Source organism: Meles meles, chromosome 17, assembly GCF_922984935.1.
Source record: "Meles meles chromosome 17, mMelMel3.1 paternal haplotype, whole genome shotgun sequence".
Classification (NCBI taxonomy): Eukaryota; Metazoa; Chordata; class Mammalia; order Carnivora; family Mustelidae; genus Meles; species Meles meles.
The window spans coordinates 42,176,373-42,191,873 of NC_060082.1; positions in this window are offsets into that span (position 1 = coordinate 42,176,373).

The window sequence follows — 15,501 nt, forward strand, 5'->3', positions numbered from 1 at the left end:
CCACATTCTGTTAGCTTGGGGAGGATTTGGAGGGACGACTACCCTACTCTGTGTCTTTTATGTCCCTTCTTATGATGTAGAACTGTTATTAATAGTTATCTTCCCAGCTAGAAGGGATCTCCACTTGCTCGACCATCTACGTCACTTGGTTTATATCCCACACGTGGAGCTTATCACCTGATTTGCAGACAGTGTCCTGGGGTGACGCTTTCTCCTCGAAGATCCAACAGCTGAGGGCAGGGCTGTGTTGGATGCCTCTTTGACTCATCTGTAGCCACTGTGACTATTGTATTGGCCTGGTTTTGGGGGAGAACCCTGGCATACTCAGAGCTGGTCCTGGAGCCTGGGTCGCCCTGGGCACCTCTGTCCTACAGGCTTCTCTGTTGTAAGCAACAAAGTAATGACTTTGGCTGATTGAAGCAGAAAAAGAATTTATTTAAATTAAATTTTAATTTAGTTTTAAAATTAAATTAAATTGTAATTAAAATGTAACGGTTCTGTGAGTTGGATGAATCACTTCTTTTGGTTAGTGTTACACTGAGTTTAGCCTTTCCAGAGGCGCCTGGGTGGCTCAGTTGGTTAAGTGTCTGCCCCAGCTCAGGGCATGATCCCAGGGTCCTGGGATCTAGACCTGCACCGAGCTCCCTGCTCAGTGGGGAGCCTTCTTCTCTCTCTGCCTGCTGCTCCCCCTGCTTGTGCTCTTGCTCTCTCTCTCTCTGACAAATAAATAAATAAAATCTTTAAAAAACCCCGAGTTTAGCATTTCCATAAGTTTTGAATGCAGATAACAAACCAGGTTTCTGATCTGTGAATTTATTACTGTTAGAAATCATAGATATTTTTAAGTCAATTTCAGTTGTGGCAGACGTTTCAAAATGTTGTTTATGCTCATTATTACTTCTGGGTAAGAGCAGTTATTAGACCTACCACTTGATTTATTTAATGCACTAATAAAAAAAAGCACAGTTATCATGCTATCATATATTTGTTTTAAAGAAACTTCTAACTATATTTCAGTTGTTGGCTGTTATATTTTGTGCATTTTAAAAACATTCTTGGGATGCCTGCGTGGCTCAGTTGGTTACACTTCTGACTTCAGCTCAGGTCCTGAACTCAAGGTCATCTAGCCCTGGGGGGAGACTCCAGACTCCAGGGTGAGGCTCAGCTCTGTATTCAGTGGGGAATCTGCTCCTCCCTCCCCCTCCCACCCCTCCCCCTGCTTGTGTTCTCTCTCTCTCTCTCAAATAGATAAAATCTTTAAAAAACCAAAACGTTCTCCATATACTTCATAGGCTTTACTAGGCACACAAAAGGTTAAGAACTCCCTGACCTAAAGCATATTAGCTAGCTTACAGCAGGATTGGCTACATAACTCCCAGGGCCCCGCGCCAAATGAAAATATGAGGTCTTTTGGTCAAAATGTTAAGAATTGGAAGATGGACAGCAGAGCATTAAACAAAGCAGGAGACCATGCTGAGCCTGGGGCCCTGTGTGACTGCACAGGTTGCTGACCCATGAATCCCAATTCATAGGCTCTGGCTCGTAGAATTTCCAGGAAGGTCAAAGGGCCAGACTCAGGGGCTCTGTGGCCAGGGGAATGAGCCAGATTGTGCAGGAGAGAGAACTGGTTGGTCTCCTGAAGACCCTGTGCCGCTCCTACTAACACAGGTGCGGAGGCTTGTCCCCCGCCACACAAGAGTCAAAGCTGGAAAATGCCCCCAGGTCTGGTGTCACCGGTACGTCAGTCAACTGGATGGAGCTGCCTGCGTGACTCCTGCTCTTATGTACCATGAGTTTCCAATTTCAAGTCTGGACTAGATGGAGGTGATTGGTGGAGCCTAGTTCATGGTCATTCTTTCTGCAGTGCGGAAGTTAGTAAGCCAATGTCTATCAGCGCTCACCTCCGTAGATCAGCTCTGCATTATAGGGAGAGGGACTCCCCAAACTCAGAAGGGGTTCAGATGCTAAAATGGACAGAATGCATGAGTAAGGTCCTTGATGATACCCACATACACAACAGGTACCCTGACCACTGGGTACGCTTCTGAAGGAAGCCAGGGGGTGGCAGGAACAAGCGGCCGCCTCTAGGTAGACGAGGCTATTGGGAGAGAATACACACTGAAACATTTCAGATTTCTGGGGCATTTAGATGGTTGCTAGGATAATAAGCCCGGATATTTGGAATAGAGATTATTTAAGAAATTCTTAACATATGGAGGTAGAACATAAAAGCTTGGTACTTTCACCACGTCTTCTAGATCTGCAAGAGCAGACAATGCCAGGAAGAACAGAGGGGCTCTGCAGGGTCACACAGTACAAGGTCTAGTTAATTTAAGCATTTCCTGGAAGCAAGAGACGGTGAGTCAACACGGATAAACTTAAAGTTGAGTCCAGACCAGGGGAGGGAAGGTTGCCGTAGAAATGAACTTCCAGGTGACATAGCTTGGTGACACTCTGTGGGGCGGAGACTGGGTCCTCCAGGCTCAGCTCATGGATCCTTGTCTCCCTTCTCACTCTACTCAAAAAACAAATCGGTAAGTAAGGGATAGGCTGTCCTGTTTCCCTATCCCCACAGAGGGATGGGTGGGCTGTGCTTTAGAAAGCGGTGCAAGGACAGAGCTACTCCCAGAGGGCTGGAGAGGAGCCCAGCAGAGTGCAAGCTTTCTAGAAGGCCGGCAGAGGGAGAGACTGCAGCTCCCTGAACAGGTGCTCAGCCATCTGGCAGGTTCTCCAGAGGCCAGCAACACAGGGAGCCCTGGTGGCCAAGACAGAGGAGCCCTTCTCCCCTCCCCCCCCCCCCTCGGAGGCTGACAGACACTGCCTGTGGGGCTGTCCTGAGAAGGAGCAAAGGGAACTAAATGCCCCTCCCCCACCTCCTGACCAGAGTCAAGGGCTCTGTATCCATGCGTCCTTTATTCCCCACAGGGACACTTGAGAGAGAAGCTGTTTTTTCCATTTTAGAGACTGGACAGCCTGAATCCTAGAGCAGCCAGCTCTCTTTGCCTTCCCAACGTGTTACCTTCAGGGGAAAAGGAATTGGTTGCCATCTTTTGGTTGATCTCTAGTCAAAGGCTGGAGATTTTGTCTTTTTATAGACCTTTCCCTGGGGAAAGAATAATGATCTTTAGCCTTCCCACCCATCAAACAAAAGCTCTTCAGCGAAGAAATCTTGACTTAATTATTATATTGCTACTTCAAAAATAAAGTCTTGAAAAAACTCTAGAATAATTTTAGATTTACAGAAGGATCTCAAAGATAAATACTTTCACTCAGTTTCCCCTAATGTGAACATCTGATGTAATTGTGGTGTGTTTGTAAAAATTAAGAAATTAGTGTGGATAGTATACTATTCACTCATCTATGGAATCTTTGGGATTTACCAGCAGTTTACCCGCTAATGTCCTTGTTTGTTTGCTTGTTTGTTTGTTTTTAGGATCCTTTTAGGGTCCCACCCTGCTTGAATTTTAAGAGAACTTTCAGTGTGCCCATGGAGAGTTTGAACCAGGATGGAAATGGTTTTCTTTATATCTTCCCTCATTTTTCCTACCAAAGTGCCATGAACATTAAGTGTTCCTTTAAGTTTTGTGGTTTCTACGCACCCTTAGTGGCTTCCTTGGGATAGTAATGCCAGACAAGTTGAAGTGGTGTGAGGATTTCGGAATAAAGATGTGGCTAATGCAAAATATTGTGGTCTTGGATTGGAAGTTTGAGGTATCCAAGTCCGTTTCTTCTAAGTACTGAAACACAGTTGCTTTTCACAGAGACTTCTACCTCACATCTTCCTGTGAAGTCGTGGAAGTTTGGGCTCAGTCTTGCTGTGTGCTGAGGGGAAAAGACAGTAAATGTAGGTGAGGTATTGTGTGAAGTGAATTGTGTGGTTGGCTTCCCCGGGTTGTTCTGACCATTGTTGATAGTCCCAGGTGAGCCGGCAACATTTCAAGTCGCGGAATGTCTTTACTATATTTAGGCTTCTGCTTATTGATTGGGCATCCTTACTAATATAGTTTGTTTTCTATATATGTTTTCTATAAATGGCATCACCGTGAGATACTGTTGAGTCTACAACAGGTCCCTTTTTATCATCTACTGGTTTGGGCTCCTGGTGCTTTTGGAACTCTGTGAAATTTCAGGAGCTGGGCAGCTGATGGGAGCAAGGCGGGGGCGGGGTGGTGGTGGTGGTGGAGTCCTTGTCATGCTGCTATGGAACTGAGATCCCACAGAATACAATGGGTATTAGAGTTATTTATGAGGCTTCATGGGATAGATTTAGCATAATCCTAAATGCTCAACTCATGATTTAGCTCACCCATTCCCAAACTGATTAATCCACCATAATATAAGAATAGGAGTATATTGTACAACGATGCATATAACACTATCCATCTGCCCAGCCTGCCTAACTCTTAGGGCTTATTTTTAGAAGAGTGATAATTGCTCATATTAGTTGAGCACTTCCTATGTTAGGCAGTCTGCCATCTCCTTTATGTGTTTTTGTTTTGTGTAATTTTTCCACAGCTCTGTGAGGCAAGTATCATTATGTTCATGTTTTGGATAAGGAAAATGAAGTTAAGAAACTTCATTTTATCCGAAGTCACATAGAGAAGGCAGGATGTGACTCAGAGCTATCTAACTCTGAACCCACTATTCTCTTAACCACCTTGCTGCACTGAGCCAGGGGCTGGAAGAGTTGTTAAATACACGTATGCTTTCCCAGTCAATGACTCCGTCTGTACTCCCTCTTTAAGCAAAGAGTGCTCAAGTTCTAGAAATCAATAATCTACATCCTTTCTGAATTTTTCCTACATGCAAAACTCTGTGCTTGGTGCTGAAAGGAATAGAGAGATAAAAGGAAATTCACAAAGTATCAGAGCAGAAAAAGCCCAGCAGAATGGAATTCTCATCCCAGTGCTATCACTGATTGGTTTGGCCACATCATTCAACTTCTTTGGGCATCAAATAATGTATCCGTGAAGTGAGCAGGTGGGATGAGATAAACTCCAAGCTCTCTGCCTGTTCTTTGATTTTGTCCCTCCATCTTTGTGCCAGACATGGCAAAGGACAAAGCCAGATGTCGTCCCTGGCTGCAAGGATCATGGAACAAAATCTTTGAGTACAGGACACAATTTGAGCCCAGCAGAGTGGTCAATTGTGTACCATAGGCTATAAGCAAGCACTGGACATGTACTTACTTGAATCTCTTACATACTCAGCAGTGTTAGGCATAAAAGACATATGTCATCATTTCTGCCCTTAATAAGGGTACAAATTAGTTGGAGAAACAGGACATAAGCACTTGGAACGATGGCTAATATGACACACTGGATAATTAAGTACTAAATTGTGCTGTGCAGTCATTGTATGATGACGTAAAGTGATAACAAGCAACATTTCCTGAATTTGTAGGCATGTGCAAAATTTAGAGCATGGCAAGAAACCCTCAACAACCAAGATAAGCAATTCTTTAATGTGATTTTTTTTTAAATTGAGCAATGCAAAAACTTCATGATGAACAAACTATCAAGATTTCAAATAAAGACAAGTTCAGTCGTATTGAGTTTTCCTTCCGTTTCAGGCTCAAGTACAACTTAGCAGAGCCCTGTGTGCTAGCCCCTTACTGCTTCCTGTGTGCTACCACATCTCACTGCTTTCCATTCATTGTCTTATTTAATCCTCACAATGACCTTGATCATTAGATTCCACTATTAGCTTCCTTTCATGGGTGAGGAAGCTGAGTCTTGGATTGCTGAGGTCACAGAGGTGGTAAGGAGCAGAAATGGAACTTGAGCTTGGGTCTCTGGCTTCATAATTGTTGCTTTTGAACATAGTCTCATATGCCCTTACAAATATACAGACAGAACTCCCTGCCCCCGTGGAAGGCTATCCCCCAGTGTCACCGAGCTAAGGGTTGGCTCTGCCTGGGGCACCTCTGTGGGCCTCCTGGAGGGGTGCTCAGTGCACCTGTGCTCCTCACGTCTGTCGCCTCCAGGCTGGAACCCTTGGGGGGCTGTTCTTTCTCTATCCTGTAAATGCCATGAGGCTGGGAACCACTGCCAAGGGACGGGGTTCCACCTCACACCAAAACTCCCGGTTACACTTCACACTCACTTCGTCGGTAAGCAGGAAATCCAAGGAGAAGTCCATCCAAATTGTGCTTTCTGCCTGACCCCACAAAAAGAAGGTTCTGTGGTGGTTACCAGTATGTCACAGCAAAGGAAACCATGCTGAATGCAGAACCTGTCTCAGAAACACTTATCATCTTAGGCCCCATCGGCAGCATCGAGCTCTGTTTCTGGGCAGGAAATGAAACCACAGTGGGCAAGGTAAATCTTGAGATTCAACTTAACAATTTGGGAACTGTCACCATCGTCTCTCAGCTTTACATCTAGCACGTGTTTGTCCGAGGTGGGGGCAAAGACACTGCCCAGACGGGCCCATGGGGGCATTTCAGCTGGGCCAAGAATCCACCCAGGTGCCTTGTGGGGCCGGGCTCACATCTCTGCTGCCCAAGACAATTGGCTGCGAGCACAGATAGAGGTTTGGGATAACTAGAGGTGGGGTAAAGAGAAAGAATTATGAACTGTCAGCGTGGGAATTGATTTGGAGTTTATCCAGTCCAAGTCTTCATTTCACAGGAGAGGAATTAGAAGCCCAGAGAAATTATGTGACCTTAGGAAAGGTCACATAAGCATTTCTGGCAGGCATGAGATATGAAATTGGGTAGATGACATTTTGAAGTGGCAATTTTAACGTAACCATAGGGCAATTTCGATGATGCCTAAAAAGCACTCTTTTCAGCAGTACAACACACACTTTCACTTTATTCGTTGACCTCACCTTATGCCCTTATCTCAGGTTCAGTGGGAAAACACACTGAGAGCATTTAGGGATTCCTGCAGCGAAGGCCTGTGGGCAGCATGATCAGCTATTTCTGTAGCATAAATTAGGTGATCTGTCGTAGCGTGAAAGCCTTGGGTGTCCTGGGTCTTGCCATAAATTGGCATGTCTTGTCTTTGTTTGTCGTTGTTTAATTTTTTGTTTTTATTGTTTATTGTGATGGAAATTTTTCTGTTTTCATACCGTGCAATCAAGAACCTATGGCTTAGGTTTCATAATGTATGTGGTTGATGCATTTACTTCTCACAGTCCTATCCTATTCTGACCATGGTGTAATATTTATTTCTCCAGGATGTTGGATTATTTTATTAGGTCACTGAGATGTCCACACTGGGAAGTTGTGTCTTTTTACCCTTCAGCTTCCTCCTTTCCCATCTCTCCCCAAGACTTCCATAATTGTGGGTGGCTGGTCTCATATAAATTCAAGAACCTATGAAGAGTAAGGCATCAGTGACTAAGGGACATTTAATGACCTATAACCAAGAACAAGGACAGATGTTCAATTTAAAAATATTAAGTGAGGGGTGCCTGGGTGGCTCAGTGAGTTGAAGCCTCTGCCTTCGGCTCAGGTCATGATCCTGGGGTTCTGGGATGGAGCCCTGCATCGGGCTCTCTGCTCCATAGGGAGCCTGCTTCCTCGCCTCTCTAACTACTTGTGATCTCTGTCTGTCAAATAAATAAATAAAATCTTTTTAAAAATATTGGGGCAGGTGCCTGGGTGGCTCAGTGGGTTAGGCCGCTGCCTTTGGCTCAGGTCATGATGTCAGGGTCTTGGGATCAAGCCCTGCATCGGGCTCTCTGCTCGGCGGGGAGCCTGCTTCCCCCTCTCTTTCTTTGCCTGCCTCTCTGCCTGTTTGTGATTTCTGTCCGTCAAATAAATAAATAAAATCTTTAATAAAAAAATCTTTAAAAAAATATTAAGTGAACTGGGTGCCTCGGTGGCTCAGTCGGTTAGGTGTCCAACTCTTGATTTCAGTTTAGGTCATGATCTCAGGGTTGTGAAATGGAGTGTTGCATTAGGCTCTGTGCTGGGCGTGGAGCCTCCTTGGGATTCTCTCTCTTTCTCTCCCTTTGGCCCTCCCCAAATCTCTAAAAATAAATAAATATATATTAGGTATATATAAATATTTATATAAATATATATAAATAAGGAGGACCTGATGAGTTTATGGAATAGGAAGTGTAAGTTCATGGTATATGCATCAACAAAATGGGCATAATTATTTGTTGCCAGTTTCACAAAGATAGTAAGATATCTTATACATGTAAGTATTATATATACCTACATTATGTATGGCTTATAAATGACCCAGTTCTTATGGAACTACCCTGAGTTTCCTGATTTTTCCTCTTTGTTTGGACTTTGAACCTTTGTCCAAGGGATCCCCCTGCTTGGACTGCTCTTACCTTCTGTTGGCATGGCAAACTTCTTATCCTTTAAGGTCCAGCTCAATTGTTATTGCTTCTGAGAAATGTTTCCTTAATACTTCAGCTTAAATGGTCCACTCCTTTCTTTGTGCTATCATATGTCCTCAGACATATCTCAAGGATAGCCGGTCACTCTTCACTTGAAATTATTTATTTATGTATCTACTTCTTTTCTTGAGGACAGGGCTTGTGATCCATTCATTCAGTGTTCCTGAGGCCGGCATGGTTCTTGGCACATAATAAAAAACAGTAAATACTGGTTAGGTGAACTCTGTCTTGCAGGGTGATGATGCTCTAGAAAGTCCTCTAGCAGGTGCTTTAGTCACAGGTCCGTAGGACAACCGGGTCTCCTGCTCTCTGGGTCATGTAGAAAGCCATCACAATGGATGTCATGAATACACATGCCCCTTGATGCCTGGAGCACTTCTGCTTCCAATTTTACCAGTAAGATACCAGCATTTTGGTTCCAGTTCCCATAGGCATTCATATAAACTTGAGGCTGTAAAAGAAAACCTGATTTTTAAAAAATGATTTCCAGTTTCCTTTACTATTGCTTTTAAGAAATAAAATACTTATTGAAGTATAATCATTATCCTGTGCTGATTCCAAATTACCTTTTTATGCTGTTACCTCTTCCCTTCTCTGTGATTTTATGCTCTGACAATACATTTGTCAGTCAATAAGTATTTATTGAGAGCCCTGCAGGGTATCTAGCATTTTTAACACACTTCATATTTTCCTTAAGTATTCTCCTGGTGTTATAACTTTGGTTCTAATAATGCAGTCTAAATGAGAAAAATATTTCACTTGAAGGTGTTTGGAAGTTCATAATCTTGAGATTGGTGCTTCTGATGGGGAAAGAGACAGTCATAATTTATTGGCCTACTATGTGGCAGGAATTATGCTCCATGGTCTACATATATTATCTTACTTGATCCTCACACCTGTCCCATGTGTAGGTAGTCTGCTATCGCACTTTATGGCTAAGGAAACGGATTCAGAGAGGACAAGCAGGTATCATTGGCAGAGGTTGAATCCAGGGCTTGAATTCCGGCCTGTCTGGGCTAAAGCCCATACTGTTTTCCATGCATTATTTTCTTAATTCATTAAATTACCCTAAACAGAAACACTTGGAACGATTACAGTTGGTAATTCCTCAAGGTTGGGACTGTGCATAAAACCAAAATGTGCCTGTTAATGATTTTGGTATGTCTTTGTGTCTCTTTCTTCGCTATACATGAACAATAGGATTCAAACTTGGGTTCCTCCTTAAGAAGCAAGGAATGATAATTCTCACCCTTCCTCCTTCCATCAGTTCCAAAGAGAAATTTACAAGACTTAACCCCAAACTCAAAAGCTGGACAGTGATGTTCATGATTCCAACCACAAAATCATTCTTTTTTGGTTTGTGCTTTTTATATGATTTTCATGGATCTTTCTGTCCTCTCTCTCTCTCTCTTTCTCCCTGTAAAACATCCTGGAGCAAAGTAAAACAAAAAACCCCCCAAAGTCGACACTGTGTAATTTACAAGGTATTTCGAGGTCATTCATTCATTCATTCAATCAATTGAGCAATTTGCTTACCAATCAATTTTGAACTCTTTGATCTATCTAAAGTGTGTCTGAAAAATCTCCATCCTTGAGGACCCTTAAGTGAGCTTCCACACAACTGACTACAAGATCATGTATTTATTCCATATTAGTTTTACTAACAAAGTCTAAAGGACTTCAGAAGAATAAGTAATGAATTTTATTGGGGAGAAAGATGAGAAAAAGGGAGAACAAGGAAACCAACAGAATAGGGGAGTCATGTGAGCTGGGTATTCAGCCATTCATTCTATAAACATCTGCTTGACCATCTCTATGTGTCAGGCGCTATTTGAGGCATTGAAAATGCAAATGTGGTTATCCTCAAGGGGCTCACAGACCAGAAAAGGGGAAAAGACGTGTAAGCAACTGAAAGTTAGATACCAAAAGAGATGTACAATATACAGTGTGACTGCAGAGGGAGGGCAAAGCTCTCTGTCCTGGGCTTAAGGGAGGAATAAGCAAGAATTCCTAGAGGAGATGGATTTAGCTGAATCTTGAAGGATATAAAGTATTGATGTTTTGAAAGCTATGAAGGTCTTTGGGGGGAGCACAGTGAGCCAAAAAAACCATGAAACAGCAAGGCACAGTAAGGAACTTTACATAGGTAAACGTTGGAGAGAGGGATGGGGGCAAGTAGGGGAGCAGTAGAGGATGGGTCCAGGTTGATGGGCAAAGGTTGATGGAAGAAAAATGGCCAAGAATGCTAAAGTAAGGGGTTCTTATCCTATAGTCCTTGGAAAGCCATGGAAAGATTCTTTTTTAAACAAGGGGTGACATTTGAGTGTTTTCATTTAAGTTATCAATGAATGTAAATGTTTGAAAGTGAACATTTAATATTATTTTTCATATATGTTACTGGAAAAGTTTTTTTTAAAAGCATTTACAATTACATAATACATTTAAAAGAAAAAACCAAATTGCAAATAATGAAAATAGTTTTGAATGTTTTTTAAAGATTTTATTTATTCATTTATTTTAAAGGGAGAGAGAGAGTGTGTGTGTGTGTGCATGAGTGGGGGGAGAAGCAGGGGGAGAGGGACAGAGAGAATCTCAAGGAGACTCCCCTGAAGGGGGAGCCTGACCTGGGGCTCGATCTCACCACCCTAAGATCATAACCTGAACCAAAATCAAGAGTCAGATGTTTAACCGACTGAGCCATCCAGGTACCCCTGAATGTAATTTTCAATTAAATTTTTATTTTGAAGGGCACCTGGGTGGCTCAGTGGGTTAAGCTGCTGCCTTCGGCTCAGGTCATGATCTCAGGGTCCTGGGATCGAGTCCCGCATCAGGCTCTCTGCTCAGCAGGGAGCCTGCTTCCCTCTCTCTCTCTCTCTGCCTGCCTCTCTGCCTCCTTGTGATCTCTCTCTGTCAAATAAATAAATAAAATCTTTAAAAAAAAAAGACTAAGTAAATTTTTATTTTGAGATAATCGTAGATTCACATGCAATTACAAAAAGTAAGATGGTGACATCCCATGTCCCCTTTACCCAGTTTCCTCTAATGGTACTATCTTATAAGACTGGTACAATTTCACAACCAGGACATTAACACTGATACAGTTAAAATAAAGAACTTTCCCATCACCACAAGAATCCCTCATGTTGACCTTTAATAACCATACACTTCTCCCCCACTCACTCCTTAATCCCTGGAAATTTATTATTTTATCCTTTTTTGGATAGCGCTTTGGATGTTAAGTCTAAGAATTCTTTGCCTAGCGCTAGATCCAATTAAAAAATGGCCAGAAGACCTAAATGACAGTTTTCCAAAGAAAACATTGAGATGGCCAACAGACACATGAAAAGATGCTCAACATCACTAATCCTCAGGGAAATGCAAATCAAAACTGCAATGAGATTATCACCTCACTCCAGTCCTGATGGCTAATGTCAAAAGATAAGAAGTAACAAGTGTTGGCCAGGAGGAAAATCGAACACTTGTGCACTGTTGGTGGGAATGCAAATTGGTGCAACCACTGTGAAAAACAGTACAGAAATTCCTCAAAACATTAAAAATAGAAATATCATATGATCCAGTAATTCCACTACTAGGTATTTACCCAAAGAGAACAAAAACACTAATTCAAAGAGATCCACACATGCTATGTTTATTGAAGCATCCTTTACAACAGCCAAACTATGGAAGAAACCCAATCGTCCACTGATAGATGAGTGGATAAAGAAGATGTGATATATATGTATATATGTATATATCCATATATGTATATATACACACACATAAATACACATAGTGGAATATTACTCAGCCATAAAGAGAATGAGATCTTGCCATTTGCAACAACATGAATGGATCTAGAAGTTTGAACTAGGTGAAGTAAGTCATATGGAGAAAGACAAATGGATCATCAACATTTAGTATGGTTATTTAAAGGAGGTTATTTATTTATTTGTTATTTAGGTTATTTTATTTATTAAAGTCTTTTTTGTGTTTTCAGTCTTTTTTTTTTTTCTGTTTCCTTTTCCCTGCCTTTCTGTGGTTTATGTGAGTGTATTTTAGAATTCCATTTTGATTTTATTTCGTTGTTGCCATCTTCTCTTTTTATATATTTTTATTTATTTCATGCTGTTCGTAATTGCTCACTGCAACACCTTTTCATGGCTGTGCCTGAAAGTCTTTGTCGGGTAACTCTACCAGCTCTTTCATCTGAATCTTAGCTCTATTATTTGTATATTTTTTATTCAGTTTGAGCTCTTCCTGGTTGTTGATAGGATAAATGATTTTCAAATGAAATTTGAACATTTTCTCATTATGTTCTGCAATTCTAGATTTTATTTAAACCCGTTTTTATTGGCTTTTTTGGGGAGTCATCACATCATGACTATAACGTGAGGTACAAGTCTAGGTTGCACACCTGTTCTTTGTTGAGAACTGACCTTGGAGGTGCCTTCTCTTTGTTACCACCAGGTGGAGGTGGGAGTTCTGGCCCCTAACACTGTACAGTTAAGGTGGCTTTGTTACTGCTGGTGCTGGTGAAAGTCCTGACTCCCACTAGGCCTCCTTCCAGGGGGAAAGGAGAGGAGCTTCTTATTTCTGTTGGAGAGGGGCAGAAGGGGCTCTCAATGTGGACTCTATGGACACCATGGGGTGTGGGGAGCTCATTACCGGCTACTGAGGATGAGGGTCCAGGCATCATATTGGACTTTCTCTGACACCACCGGGCATGTTGGGGGCACCTCATTATAGTCTCATGAAGGGGAAGTCTAGGTTCCCACTTGGAATTTTCTGGCATGGATGGGGCCACAACTATTTTTTGATGGAGTCTGGCTGGGCCGGAGTGGTGATAGTCTAACAAGTTTCCAGTCTGTGAGTCTGTTGCTTTCCTATTCCTTTGGTGAAAGAAAGCTGGCTTTGTTGGCACTCGTTTTGTCTGCCTGTTGGGGCTTCTGAGTTACTGGGTTGTTTAGCTCCAAGTCTGGAATAAAAGAGGCAAAAACATAATCCAAGGCACTGACCACTGTCATTCCTTGGGTTCTGACATCTCTACCCAGTCTGCCTTCTCTTTGCCATTCAGAGTCTTCTGATCTTCATTTTACACATAACATTCAGGGTTTTAGCTGTGCCTGATGGAAAGAATGGGCATGTCAAAGTATGTCTACTCTAGGTTCCCTTAAGAAATATTACATGTAAATATTTTCAACAAAGTTGAATCTTAATTGGAATTTCTTGAAATGTAATTCAGTATTTAAAAGTATTTTTACCAAAATAAAACAATGTCTAGCTTTAACATTCAATATTCTTTTAGTTATCAGTATAAATACTGGTTTCACGCTTTACTCATACACACAAATTTAAGGGTAATAGGATTTGTTTAATACTGCACGAGGTTCCTCAGCTGCTGGCTGCGTCTGTTGCCAACACCGCTATCATTTGTGAATACTTCTGGAACCTTAAATTAGAATACAAAGAGGGGGAAGATAAGAGACACCTGGCACTTACCAGGAAACAATCATTGGGTATGCACCAACTATTGCATTTACACCAAGAGGAAGGATCTGACAGGTTAATTTGTCTCTTCTCTTATACCTAAATGCCTCTGTTCCTCAAATTCTCCCCGAGGCTCAGTGTCTGCAGGATGAAACCCAAGAACCTTCATGGCATTCAGAAGCAGGTGATGGGGGGGGGGGGGGGGGCAAGAGTTGTGAAATATTTCCCTGGGGCTGAAGGGGGCTCGAAAGAAGAGTTAGATGTTTGGGATTGCCGGTTACTCTATACCTATCCTGAGCACCAGATCCCAAGCAGCGCGGGAGGCATTCACGGGATCTTCCTAAGCGCGTGCGTGAAGTGCGCGCATGCGTGCGAGGTGTGGGACCCCCCCTCCTTGGCACGTAGGCCCAGGCTAGGGGTCCCCTTGCCTGGAACCTAAGGACAGTATTGTCTTCCATTGGGTAAGTTCGGCAAAACCTTTTCAGCTCTGTGTCACTCTCAAGGCCTTCTATTTCAACTGTTCCCTTATAATCCAGTGTAAGACCATTAACAATGTAAATGAGGCAAAACTAAACATTTCCACATTCAATGGAGAACTAATAGGTAAGCACAGATCAGGCGATGGGGAGCACTCTCTCTGTGACGGATGGTGCCATTTTAACAGCACCCCACTACTGTGCCTCTATGGAGACACACCGTGTGGGCAGAAAGGGAGATTTCTCTGTCTGAATTATGCGGGGAAAGAGCTGATTTTTCTTTTATGGTCAATTTTATTTTTTCTAACAAGAGTCAAATGCTTGGTATGATAATTAAAAATACATCAAATCATCCAGAACAGTAGCTGTTGTGTGTTTGGTTAGATGGCAGGATAATTGCCAACCCTTATCTTCAATTTTCAGACTTAAATCTCTTTCCCATTTAGTTTTAATTGGCTCCAGGCTTCCATCCATCCTTAACTTTGGGCTCATTTGTTGCAGTTCTTTTATCTGAGCAAAGCTGCTCCACAATGAATACAATAAATCTATGTATCCGATTCATCTTCGTTTTTATGGTTAATATTTAAGATTATAAAATCAGACTCTTCAAAATGTGAAATACAGGAGTAAACATCTCCATTTCAGAATTACTTTGTAGATGTCTGTGAAAAGGCATTAGCTCTCAGGCATCAGCTTATCGAATCACATCTTTAAAAACTCTCCAAAAAAAAAAAACAAAACCCCACAACAATTTGTATTTTTATTTTCCTTGCTCCTTAACTCCTGTTGATTTTTTTTTAACAACTCCCAGAGCAACGATTTTTGAAAACGTATGTCTTTTCGTAATGATTTTGCCTCTTTCCCAAACTGCCAATTAGATAGTGACCTGGTTTGAGGAGGCTTTAGCCCCTCAGCCTGCAATGTTGATACAGATCTCAGTCCTGTTCACAGTCCATCTGAGATGGTTAAAACGTTTTGGCGGGGGGTGGGGGGTGGGGTGGGGGTGGGATATCTTCTTAAGGTTACAAACCCTATCTGCAGAAGAATGCACATGGCCTCATGCGGTTTTAGGGGCTTCATGGACGTTCTGCCGCTGTGCCTGGCTTCCTCAGGGTCTCCTAGCACCCAGGTTAAGCCCCTTGGCTTAGGTCACTTGGCAACATAGGCA